The 12,930-nt window shown below is 39.0% G+C and overlaps 1 pseudogene; it reads right to left on the reverse strand.

The window, feature by feature from the left end:
* Positions 1-6,339: 6,339 nt before the first annotated feature.
* Positions 6,340-7,978, reverse strand: LOC120780817 (annotated as a pseudogene).
* Between the last annotated feature and the right edge of the window lie 4,952 nt (positions 7,979-12,930).

Genomic DNA, 12,930 nt, shown 5'->3' on the forward strand with positions numbered 1-12,930 from the left:
GCAAATGTATCTAGGCAAACAATATATATGTAAACAAACCTTAACAAATAAAACAATCTGTATTTAGACAAACTATCAACTAGTAATAAGTAAACATACTAGTTAGTATAAATAGAAGTAAGATACATATAATAAGTTAGTCTTAAGAGTATAAATAAAGAGTACACATTTCGGTGTAGCTCAAAATATGTATATTCTTTTGACTCATTTCTACTTAACTTAAAAATTAACTCGCGCAAGAAAAAGCTCGCCTATGAAAACGTCTTGGATGACATGATATTTCAAGGATTTACGGTAAGAATATTTTCAGGTTAATGTATAAATATTTACTACATTTGTTTTCACAGGATACAACGGTGAATGCGGCTGCTCTTGTAGCAAAAATACGATAATGTGAAGGCGTATAAAACAGCGAAAGATAATGAGAAGCAGACTACCTTCTCCGTGTACAATGCAATACATGTCGAAATGGACAAAATTTTTGGCGAAAGTTGCTTAGTGTCCAACAAACACACCATAAATATTGGAACAGACCCTCTAGAGCCATTGATTAAGTCAAGTGGTTAGTAAAATTTAATTTTCATAACGTATTGTTTATACTGAATTCGCTTTTTATATTTTTAAACAGTAAATCAAGGCCCGAATCGCGGCACACGTTAACGGACGAAATTTATAAATTTTTTTTTGTTTTCGTATCGTTGTTCTCGCTATCGAATAGGCTCTTTCGAAATTTGAAATTTTCTCATTCGATAACGAGTTCTCGTTTGTACGAAAGAATCGAAATTTCATTCGTTAGCTATTTGAGAAACGTTATAGCCCAAATTAAATAAAAAAATTTGAATATGTCAGCTAAAAATAATCCGAGGGGCAAAATGTAAGTTATTTTTTATTTATTTAGTTTATTTAACATATAATAACTTGACTTTATGCTACAGCAACAGGACTTGGCAAAAAATATTTTGCCTAATTGTGGGGAAGGCAAAGTTGCACTAAATAAACTATGGGAAGCATTGACTTTAAAACTGGGCGCTGCCGGGCCACCGATGAAAGATGCTAAATCTTGGCGAAAAGTAAGATAAATAAAATAATAGATGATTAAAATAATAAAAAAATACAAAAATAGGTATTTGGTGATCAGAAGCACAACATAAAAAAGATAATTTCTTTCAACAAAGCCTCGAAACAAAGGACTGGTGGTGGTCCGTACGAAGAAAAGCTATTAACTGCAGCAGAAGAGCAACTCCTCCAAGCTACGGGAATAGATGTTGCTGTAGAAGGGTTGACCGTAGTAAAATCTTTTGGAAATATACAGCCCGAAGAAGGATTAAATGAGTTGGTAGAAATGATTATAGATAGCGAGGAAGAAGAAGATCCGACACCATCCACCAGTCGCAGTGCGACAAAATCATGTAAAGCGAAGCCCACTGTCGAAAGTGAAAAACTTTCTCTTTGAAAATGCAATTTACGCGCATATGAAGTAACGCAAGCTCAAATAAATAAAAATCTTGAGAAACTACTTGCTCTAAAGGAGAGATCTCTCCAAATAAAAGAAGAGGCACATACTGCAGATATGAAAATAAAAGCTGTGGAGTTGCAGATTAAAACTCATGAGCTTGATATTTTAAATAGAAAAATTCATAAATAAATACCAATATATAAGATATGTTAATTCCAAGTTCTTTATTGAAAATATATTTGTTAAAATTAAATATGAATTCAAATGTTCTTGGAACGTTTAATTCAATTATTATCTAAAGACAACATAATATGATCTCTAATTTTATGACCAATTTTACTTAATTGAGTCTCATTTCCGGTATCTATTTCTGTATCATTGTTTTCATTTACAAAATGTCTGCAATATGTTGAATTTTTAAATTGTATGCAGATGTTATGCAACGCTACACATACATTGCCGAACTTTGCCATCCTTTCAGGACTATACCTACTTCTCTTATCATTACTAAGAATTTTCCACCGGCCTTTCAGTATACCAATGGGTCGTTCAACAATACAGCGTGCTTTTGCATAGATTTCATTAAACCGTGCTTGGCACGAGACAACTTCGGGGTTTCTAAATAGTGTCAAAAACCATGGTTCCAAAGGATATCCAGAATCTTCTGTTAATTGAGAAAATACGTAGATATGTCTGTAAATATATTTTGCAGCTGCCTAAGTGCATATGGGCCATTCCATCAATTGGCGACATGGTTTTGTACCCGTGGTTCTCCGATTTTGACGAAACTTTAGAATATCATAATATTGACCAAAATAAGAATATCTGTAAACTTTTTAGTGGTCAAAGTTGCTCCATTGTTTTTTGGCGCGTATTTATTTTTAGCATCTGTATTTAGTCGACAAACATACCTCCTGGAACTTTATATTTCTCAACAAAGTATTCTGTGCACCTAGATAAACGGTTTGGCGAAAACTTAATGAAATGTGGACAAAGGTTTGTTTCCATTTCATTAACTACGTCCCCTACAATTTAACATACTGTGCTTTGACACATTTCAATTAAAAAGTCGTTACCAACTGAGTGTTGATAGCCTCCACTCGCCAAAACGGACAAAGTCGCTGCCAATTGAAGAATTGGTGGTACTGCGGTTGATAAATGCCCGTTAAATTCTATTTCCGATAGGATGAATGTAAATGCGTCTTTGGTCAGTCTAAACCGCTTCCTGAACCTGTAAATGATTTAAAATAATAAGATCTATACCAAGTTAAACGGTGTAATTAAAAATGCTCTTACGCTGCTTCAGGTAAAGCCATGGGATTACTTTTGGCACGAATCCTGGACCTTATGGAAATTTGGCGATGTTTTTCATCTGAATCAGATGAACTTGAATAAAAAAACACGTTAGGGTTCATTTTTTTTTGCATGAAAAAACTAAATTTAGTAAATTTATATACAAACGTATAATAAATTGGAATTTTTACGTCCAATTCCAATTCAAATACTTTCTTCTTTTGTTTTATTTCGTCATTCGAAAATGTCATTTAGAGCTACACCAGGGAAGTTATTTCATAAAATTTCTATTCGTTTCGCATCGAGTGCGACGATCCGCACACTCAACACGTTACGAAATTTCATTCGATACGATTACTTGCTCGCTCACGACTGCCGCGATTCGGGCCCAGTTTTTAAAAGAGTCGACTGATTTTGAAGCAATGCTCGATGATATGTCAAGTACCTCTAGGCAGAGCCGGTCTGTGTTAAATCGTAGCATGTGCACACCAACTGAAGTGTATTCACAAGAGCCGAACACAGCAAATACTACTCCATATTCCCGTTATCGGAAAAGCGCTAGAGAACGATATCTTGAACAAATAATCGAGCTCAAAAGAAAAAGCACAGAAGAAAAGGCAAAGTTCTACGCGAATATACAAAGTAAGATGCAGGATTTGCTGGAAAAACGAGATCTCCAGATGGAAATCGAACAAAAAAAACTAAAAATAGAGGTACTGCGGTGAATGAACGTCTAGCCACAATCCGCATCAAAGCGAGGTTTTTCAACATATCGCTGAGTTGCGCCCACGCTTCGACGGAAGAGAAGGACGATGTGACCAAAGATCCCTTTTATGAGTGCTTGGAGCGCACTTATGAAGGCTGCCCCCGCCACGATGTCAAAATCGTGATTGGCGACTTTAACGCCAGGATGGGCAAAGAAGGTATATTTGGCACTGCGGTCGGTAAATTCAGCCTCCACGACGAAACATCCCCAAATGGGTTGAGGCTGATTGACTTCGCCGGGTGCCGAAATATGGTTATCTGTAGTACTAGATTCCAGCATAAGAAGATTCATCAAGCTACCTGGCTGTCTCCGGATCGAAAAACTACCAACCAGATCGATCATGTTGTGATAGACGGAAGACACGTCTCCAGTGTTCTAGATGTACGTGCACTCCGAGGTCCCAACATCGACTCGGATCACTATCTTGTTGCAGCTAAGATTCGCACCCGCCTCTGTGCAGCAAAAAACGCACGCCACCAAACACAAGGAAGGTTCGACGTCGAGAAGCTGCAATCACAACAGACAGCCGAACGATTTTCTACTCGGCTTGCACTCCTGCTCTCTGAGAGCACTCGTCAACAACTCGGTATAAGGGAACTGTGGGACGGAATTTCAAACTGATTACGTACAGCTGCAACCGAAACCATTGGTTTTCGGAAAGTGCAAAAGAACAGCTGGTACGACGAGGAGTGCCGTGTCGCAGCGGAGAGAAAACAGGATGCCTACCTCGCAACGTTTCGATCGACCACTACACGTGCGGGATGGGATAGATACCGAGAGTTGAAGAGGGAAGCGAGACGCATTTGTAGACAGAAGAAGAAAGAGGCCGAAATGCGTGAGTAGGAAGAGCTTGATAAGCTGGCTGACAGGGGTAATGCTCGAAAATTCTACGAAAAAATGCGGCGGCGTACAGAAGGTTTCAAGACCGGAGCATACTCTTGTAGAACCCTCAAAGGTGATCTAGTCACCGATGCCCAGAGCATACTTAAATTATGGAGGAAACACTTCTCCAGCCTGCTGAATGGCAGCGAACGCACAACACCAGGAGAAGGAGAACCCGATTCCCCAATCGATGACGATGGAGCAGATGTTCCATTACCCGACCATGAATAAGATCGAATAGCAATCGCCCGCCTGAAGAACAACAAAGCGGCAGGGGCCGACGGATTGCCGGCCGAGCTATTCAAACACGGCGGTGAAGAACTGATAAAGAGCACGCTTCAGCTTCTTTGCAAAATATGGTCGGACGAAAGCATGCCCAACGATTGGAATTTAAGTGTGCTATGCCCAATCCATAAAAAAGGAGACCCCACAATCTGTGCCAACTACCGTGGGATTAGCCTCCTCAACATCGCATATAAGGTTCTATCGAGCGTATTGTGTGAAAGATTAAAGCCCACCGTCAACAAACTGATTGGACCTTATCAGTGTGGCTTTAGACCTGGCAAATCAACAACCGACCAGATATTCACCATGCGCCAAATCTTGGAAAAGACCCGTGAAAGGAGAATCGACACACACCACCTCTTTGTCGATTTCAAAGCTGCTTTCGACAGCACGAAAAGGAGCTGTCTTTATGCCGCGATGTCTGAATTTGGTATCCCCGCAAATCTAATACGGCTGTGTAAACTGACGTTGAGTAACACGAAAAGCTCCGTCAGGATCGGGAAGGACCTCTCCGAGCCGTTCGATACCAAACGATGTTTCAGACTAGGCGATTCCCTATCGTGCGACTTTTTCAATCTGCTTCTGGAGAAAATAGTTCGAGCCGCAGAACTAAATAGAGAAGGTACCATCTTCTATAAGAGTGTACAGCTGCTGTTAGTTCTGCTTTCTCCAGGCTGGACAAGGAAGCGAAAGAAATGGGTCTGGCAGTGAACGAGGGAGAGACGAAATATCTCCTGTCATCAAACAAACAGTCGTCGCACTCGCGACTTGGCACTCACGTCACTGTTGACAGTCATAACTTTGAAGTTGTAGATAATTTCGTCTATCTTGGAACCAGCATAAACACCACCAACAATGTCAGCCTAGAAATCCAACGCAGAATAACTCTTGCCAACAGGTGTTACTTCGGACTGAGTAGGCAGTTGAGAAGCAAAGTCCTCTCTCGACAAACAAAAACCAAACTCTATAAGTCACTCATAATTCCCCTCCTGCTATATGGTGCAGAGTCTTGGACGATGTCAACAACGGATGAGTCGACGTTGCGAGTTTTCGAGAGAAAAGTTTTGCGAAAGATTTATGGTCCTTTTCGCGTTGGCCACGGAGAATACCGCATTCGATGGAACGATGAGCTGTACGAGATATACGACGACATCGACATAGTTCAGCGAATTAAAAGACAGCGGCTACGCTGTCTAGGTCATGTTGTCCGGATGGACGAAAACACTCCAGCTCTGAAATTATTCGACGCAGTACCCGCCGGGGGAAGCAGAGGAAGAGGAAGACCTCCAATTGTTAAGAAGAAGAGGTAGAAAAACTTTAACTTCCACAGCAGTATGTTATGAATAAAAGATAGCAAAATTAATTGATTTTATAACCAATAGATATTGTTTTATTTCATTGAATTCTTTTATTTTACGGAAATACACAGTCAAGGTTATCATAAAATGTACATTTTATATATACATATCGTGAATAAATGAAAAAATTTACGTGTTTATATAAAACACAAACAAACATACATTCATGTTGTAAAATTATAAACAATTTTATTATTTGAGTTTGAACCACTGTATATGTTGCTTATATATTATATACAAACATATGCACTAGAAAAATGTTCTTCTAAAACCTCATTTTAAAACATTTATTCGTTTCCTCATGTTAAAATGGTAAGCAACTGATTCCGATGATCTCCACTTGTTTCTCTCGCCCCCTTATTAGCAGGTTTCGACTGCGGTGCGGCACTTTCAGTTTGATGTTCAATAATAGTATCGTCGTTTGTTATGATACATATGTTGTGCATAATGCATGCACGTGCCACTAAATTTCAAATTGCACATATATTTCTCCGCTCCGTAAATTTAAGAAGCCTTCGAAACCGTCATTTTAGTGCTCCAAATGCATTTTTCACAACTATTATTGCTGCAGAATGTGTTTAATTAAAGCTGATTTGATTAGGCGTTAACGGAAATAAACTTCCCATATTACTTTTCGCTTTTCTATAAAATGCTGACTTTTTTAAAACTCTATAGTCATGATATGATCCGGGTTCCCCACAATAAATGTCAATAAATTTTTTATTAGCATCGACAATGGCCTGTAGAACAATACTATGATTCCGTTTCCAATCAAAATATATATGCTTGCCTTTTATTGGTGCGTTAATTGTTATGTGGGTGCAATCAATAGCACCAATAACACCTGCTATTTGACTTCTTTGTAAAAACTTGCCAGTTGTTTCTTCCAACGCATCTGCAGTTGGCCACTTAATGAACTCATGGCCTATTAAAATAACCCACGCGACAACCCGACGAACAATCGCCCATGCTGTGGACTTCGTAACACCGAACAATATGGCTAGTTGTCTGTAGGTAATTGTATTACTTAGATACCATACGTACATGTAGATCATTGTTTTAGCAGGAATTTTGGCTTTTTCGGACTTAGTAGCAAAACGGGTTGTTTCACTTTCTTCATATCTTCCTGCAAAAAAATATACTCATAAAGAAAAGTCTCATAACAAAAGCCAATCATACCTATTAAGTAATCTAAAGTGGTGCGACTCAAACGAAAGTGATATTTGAAATCCTCATCTTCAAAATTATTAATAGTATCCTTAAAATTTGAGTATTTTGGATGCTCCATCTCTTCTTGTTCTGAATCCTCTGATGACGAACTTGATTCAGCAGCTATAACAGCCAGGATGTTCAATATTTCTTTATCCTCTTCATTATTTGAATTTGTGTACACAGTACTAAACAACTGGAAAACCCACAAAGTGGGAAGAATTTAGTATACCGTCCCAGGATTTCAAGGATAAAAAGGATATGGTCAGATAGAGGAGATTATCCTGATCAACGATAAATATAGTTATAGCCGCAGGAAGCTTATAGTTTTCGAGATATTCGCGTTTAAAGTTGAAAATTTGCAATATTCTAATAACATATTTTCGATATATAAAATTAATTATGCACTTATATTTTTCACTTTTATATCCACTAACACATCACTAATTAATTTGTACACATTTATTTTATATAATATAGTGCAAAAATAGCTTTTAATATACATTTAAATTATTGTTGAATTATGATTATTTAAGAATAACAAATGAATTACAAACTGTGAAACTGTGAATATATATTCGTGATCTGGAGGGTCTCCTCTATCCGACCATACCCATTTTATTCCCGAAATCCTGACGCGGTATACTAAAGCCGTCCCCACAAAGTTTAATTTCGTCTTAATTTTAATATAAAATCTCTACTTACCGCATCTAGTATAATATTTTCCATTTCGTGAATTTATTTATTTTTCAATTGTTTACATTTTTTTCTTTCAAAAGGTTTCTCGCTATTGCCAACTACTTTTTTTGGGAAAAATCATAGATAATGTGAATGAGAAAGCGATGAACTGGCAATGCCTCTAGTACAATATACAACCTATGATAGCTTATGATAAGCCAACATAATTATGTTGGCTAAGTCTTCCATACAAAATAAGGTAATTGCTTAGTTTGCTGGTCAAATAAAACACGCCTATTATATGTTCTCTGACGCGGTGACAGCCAAAAAATTTGGTTAGTCCTCTTTTGTTTTACTTTTGCTTAACATTTGTTGATTGAATACATTTTCATATGTAGATTTGTGAAGGTGTGTTAGTAATAAGTAAAATTTGTGTAAATTGTAAATTGCTGTTTTTTAATTATGTGTGATTTTGTTGACCAATTTTTTCAACATGAAATATTTCATTTGTATATAAAAGGGTGATCCTTTTCAAGGTTCCTTACTTTTTATTATCATTCGAAAGAACATTCTTTGGGATTTATTTTTTTATTCTCTTTTTATACTCTTGCAACCACAAGTACAGAGTAACTATTATAGTTTTGTTCACATAACGATTGTACGTATTACCTAAAACTGAACGAGATAAATATAAGTTTATGTATATATAAATGATCAGGATGACAAGAAAAGTTGAAATCCGGTTGACTGTTTGTCAAGCTGTAACTTGATTAAAAATTGAGATATCTCGATGAAACTTGGTATGTTGGTTCTTTGGTACAAAAAAATATTCGAGTTTGTAGATGAGCGTAATTGGACCACTGCCACCCCCACAAATTGCCATTATCCGAAAACATATAAAATGCCATAAATAAGCAATAAATTAAGATATAAACCATTAATTTGGTACGGAGGATCGGAGAAGTAAGGGGCACCCTCTAAAAAGTTTAAAGTAAATATCTCCTAAACCACTTAAGCTACAACAATCAAATTAGATGAGCAAAAATATTATCAGAACTTCTACCGACAGTGTGAAAATGGATAAAATCAAAGGATAACTCCGCTCACTCCCCGTATTGGGGTATTGTTAAAAACTTCTAACTTCTCGCTTTTTCCCATATCTCGAGACCGACAAAATTACGTGCAACATTGTGAAAATGGACGAAATCGGACCACAATCACGCCTACTTCCCATATAGCACCATTTTAGACTCCACTTAATTCGTTCAGTTTCCAGTACACAAATCAAGAAGCAATTAATTTTACGGGATACAACTTTGCACGAATAATGCCTTGTGTGTGTGACAACCCATGACCAAAAATTGCTTAAATCCCATAAAACTATTAAATGTGAGCGAAAACTTGACTTCTAATATTCTGCTGATTTTACTCTATGTGATTGGTTTTTTAATATTTAACATGTTAATAGTATGTCTTATTCTTCTTTACTGGCGTAGAAACCGTTTACGCGGTTATAACCGAGTTAAGGACAGCACGCCAGGCGTTTCTTCTTTTCGCAAGGTGGCACCCATTGGAGGTTCCAAGCAAAGCCAGGTCCTTCTCCAACTAGTCTTTTCAAAGAAGTAGAGGTCTTCCTCTTCCTCTGCTTCCCTCGGCAGATATTACGTCGAATACTTTCAGAGCTGGAGTGTTTTCGTTCATTCGGACGACAGAACCTAGCCAGCGTAGCCGCTGTCTTTTAATTCGCTGAACTATGTCAATGGCGTCGTGTATCTCATACATTTCAGCTCATCAGCGCTATTTCAGGGCTATTCGCCTTGGCCAACGCGCAAAGGACCATAAATCTTCTGCAGAACATTTCTCTCGAAAACTCGTAACGTTGACTCATCAGATGTTGTAAACGTCCATGCCTCTGCACCATATAGCAGCACCATATAGCACCTTGTGACTTATATGTAGAGTTTGGTTTTTGTTCACCGATAGAGGACTTTGCTTCTCAATTGCATACTCAGTCTTAAGTAGCACCTGTTGGCAAGAGTTATCCTGTGTTGGATTTACAGGCTGACATTGTTGGTGGTGCTTACACTGGTTCTTAAATACACCAAACTATCTACAATTTCAAAGTTATGACTGTCAACACTAACGTGAGACCCAAATCGCGAGTGCGACGACTGTTTGTTTGATGACAGGAGATATTTCGTCTTGCCCTCGTTCACTGCCAGACCCATTTGCTTTGCTTCCTTGTCCAGTCTGGAGAAAGCAGATCTAACGGCGCGGGTATTGAGGCCGATGATATCAATATCATCGGCATACGCCAGCAGCTGTACACTCTTATAAAAGATTGTACCTGCTCGATTAACTTCTGCAGCTCGAATTATTTTCTCCAGCAGCAGATTGAAGAAGTCGCACGATAGTGAGTGCCTTGTCTGAAACCTCGTTTGGTATCGAACGGCTCGGAGAGGTTCTTCCCGATCCTGAAGGAGCTTTTGGTGTTGCTCAAGGTCAGTTTACACAGCCGTATTAGTTTTCATAAAGGCAGCTCCTTTTCGTGCTGTCGAAAGCAGCTTTGAAATCGACGAAGAGGTGGTGTGTGTCGATTCTCCTTTCACGGGTCTGTTCCAAAATTTGGCGCAAGGTAAATATCTGGTCGGTTGTTGATTTGCCAGGTCTAAAGCCACACTGATAAGGTCCAATCAGTTTGTTGACGGTGGGCTTTAATCTTTCACACAATATGCTCGATAGAACTTTATACGCATGTTGAGGATGCTTATCCCACGGTAGTTGGCGCAGATTGTGAAGTCTCCCTTTTTGTGGATTGGGCATAGCACACTTAAATTCCAATCGTTGGGCATGCTTTCGTTCGACCATATTTTGCAAAGAAGCTGAGGCATGCTCCTTATCAGTTCTTCACCACCGTGAATAGCTCGGCCTGTAGCCCATCGGCCCCCGCTGCTTTGTTGTGTTCCCTCCATAATTTAAGTATGCTCTGTGCATCGGTCACTGGATCACCTTTGGGGGTTCTACAAGAGTATGCTCCGGTCGTGAAACCTTCTGTAAGCCGCCGCATATTTTCGTAGAATTTTCGAGCATTACCTCTGTCTGCCAGCTTATCGAGCTCTTCATACTCACGCATTTCAGCCTCTTTCTTTATCTGTACGATTTTGACATCGTTTCAGGGGCAGCTCTCATAGGTGTGCTCCAAGCATGGGAGAAGGTATCTTTGGTCACATGGTCCTTCCCTTACGTCGAGGCGTGGACGCAGATAAGCGATATGTTGATAATTTCATTTAAATGTTGACCGCGGCTGCGTCTTAGGTGGTCCATTCGGAAAGTCCAATTTTGGGCAACTTTTTCGAGCATTTCGGCCGGAATAGCCCGAATTTCTTCGGAAATGTTGTCTTCCAAAGCTGGAATAGTTGCTGGCTTATTTCTGTAGACTTTAGACTTGACGTAGCCCCACAAAAAATAGTCTAAAGGCGTTAAATCGCATGATCTTGGTGGCCAACTGCTCATGCATCGAAAAATGCACTGTTTGGTGTGGTTTGTACGCTGGTGGAATCATTGGACATATTTTTTTCAAAGATGCTGTTGGACGCAACGTTACGGTGAATGGCGATCGCTATCGTTCGATGCTAACAAACTTTTTGTTGCCAAAAATGGGAAGAACTGAACTTGGTTGACATGTGGTTTCAACAAGATGGCGCTACATGCCACACAGCTCGCGATTCTATGGCCATTTTGAGGAAAACTTCGGAGAACATTCATCTCAAGAAATGGACCCGTAAGTTGGCCACCGGAGATCATGCGATTTAACGCCTTTAGACTATTTTTTGTGGGGCTACGTCAAGTCTAAAGTCTACAGAAATAAGCCAGCAACTATTCCAGCTTTGGAAGACAACATTTCGAAGAAATTCGGGCTATTCCGGCCAGTAATCGTCTGAAGTTGTCCCAAAATTGGACTTTCAGATGGACACGCCTAAGACGCAGCCGCGGTCAACATTTAAATGAAATTATCTTCAAAAAGTAAATGTCATGAACCAATCTAACGTTTCAAATAAAAAACGCATAAAATTTGCAAAATCTCATCGGTTCTTTATTTGAAACGTTAGATTGGTTCATGACACTTACTTTTTGAAGATAATTTCATTTAAATGTTGACCGCGGCTGCGTCTTAGGTGGTCCATTCGGAAAGTCCAATTTTGGGCAACTTTTTCGAGCATTTCGGCCGGAATAGCCCGAATTTCTTCGGAAATATTGTCTTCCAAAGCTGGAATAGTTGCTGGCTTATTTCTGTAGACTTTAGACTTGACGTAGCCCCACAAAAAATAGTCTAAAGGCGTTAAATCGCATGATCTTGGTGGCCAACTGCCCATGCATCCCGAAAAATGCACTGTTGGGTGTGGTTTGTACGCTGGTGGAATCATTGGACCGTATTTTTTCAAAGATGCTGTTGGACGCAACGTTACGGTGAATGGCGATCGCTATCGTTCGATGCTAACAAACTTTTTGTTGCCAAAAATGGAAGAACTGAACTTGGTTGACATGTGGTTTCAACAAGATGGCGCTACATACCACACAGCTCGCGATTCTATGGCCATTTTGAGGGAAAACTTCGGAGAACAATTCATCTCAAGAAATGGACCCGTAAGTTGGCCACCAAGATCATGCGATTTAACGCCTTTAGACTATTTTTTGTGGGGCTACGTCAAGTCTAAAGTCTACAGAAATAAGCCAGCAACTATTCCAGCTTTGGAAGACAACATTTCCGAAGAAATTCGGGCTATTCCGGCCGAAATGCTCGAAAAAGTTGCCCAAAATTGGACTTTCCGAATGGACCACCTAAGACGCAGCCGCGGTCAACATTTAAATGAAATTATCTTCAAAAAGTAAATGTCATGAACCAATCTAACGTTTCAAATAAAGAACCGATGAGATTTTGCAAATTTTATGCGTTTTTTTTTAAAAAAAAAGTTATCAAGCTCTTAAAAAAAATCACCCGATAT

Source organism: Bactrocera tryoni, unplaced genomic scaffold, assembly GCF_016617805.1.
Source record: "Bactrocera tryoni isolate S06 unplaced genomic scaffold, CSIRO_BtryS06_freeze2 scaffold_25, whole genome shotgun sequence".
NCBI classification, from domain to species: Eukaryota; Metazoa; Arthropoda; class Insecta; order Diptera; family Tephritidae; genus Bactrocera; species Bactrocera tryoni.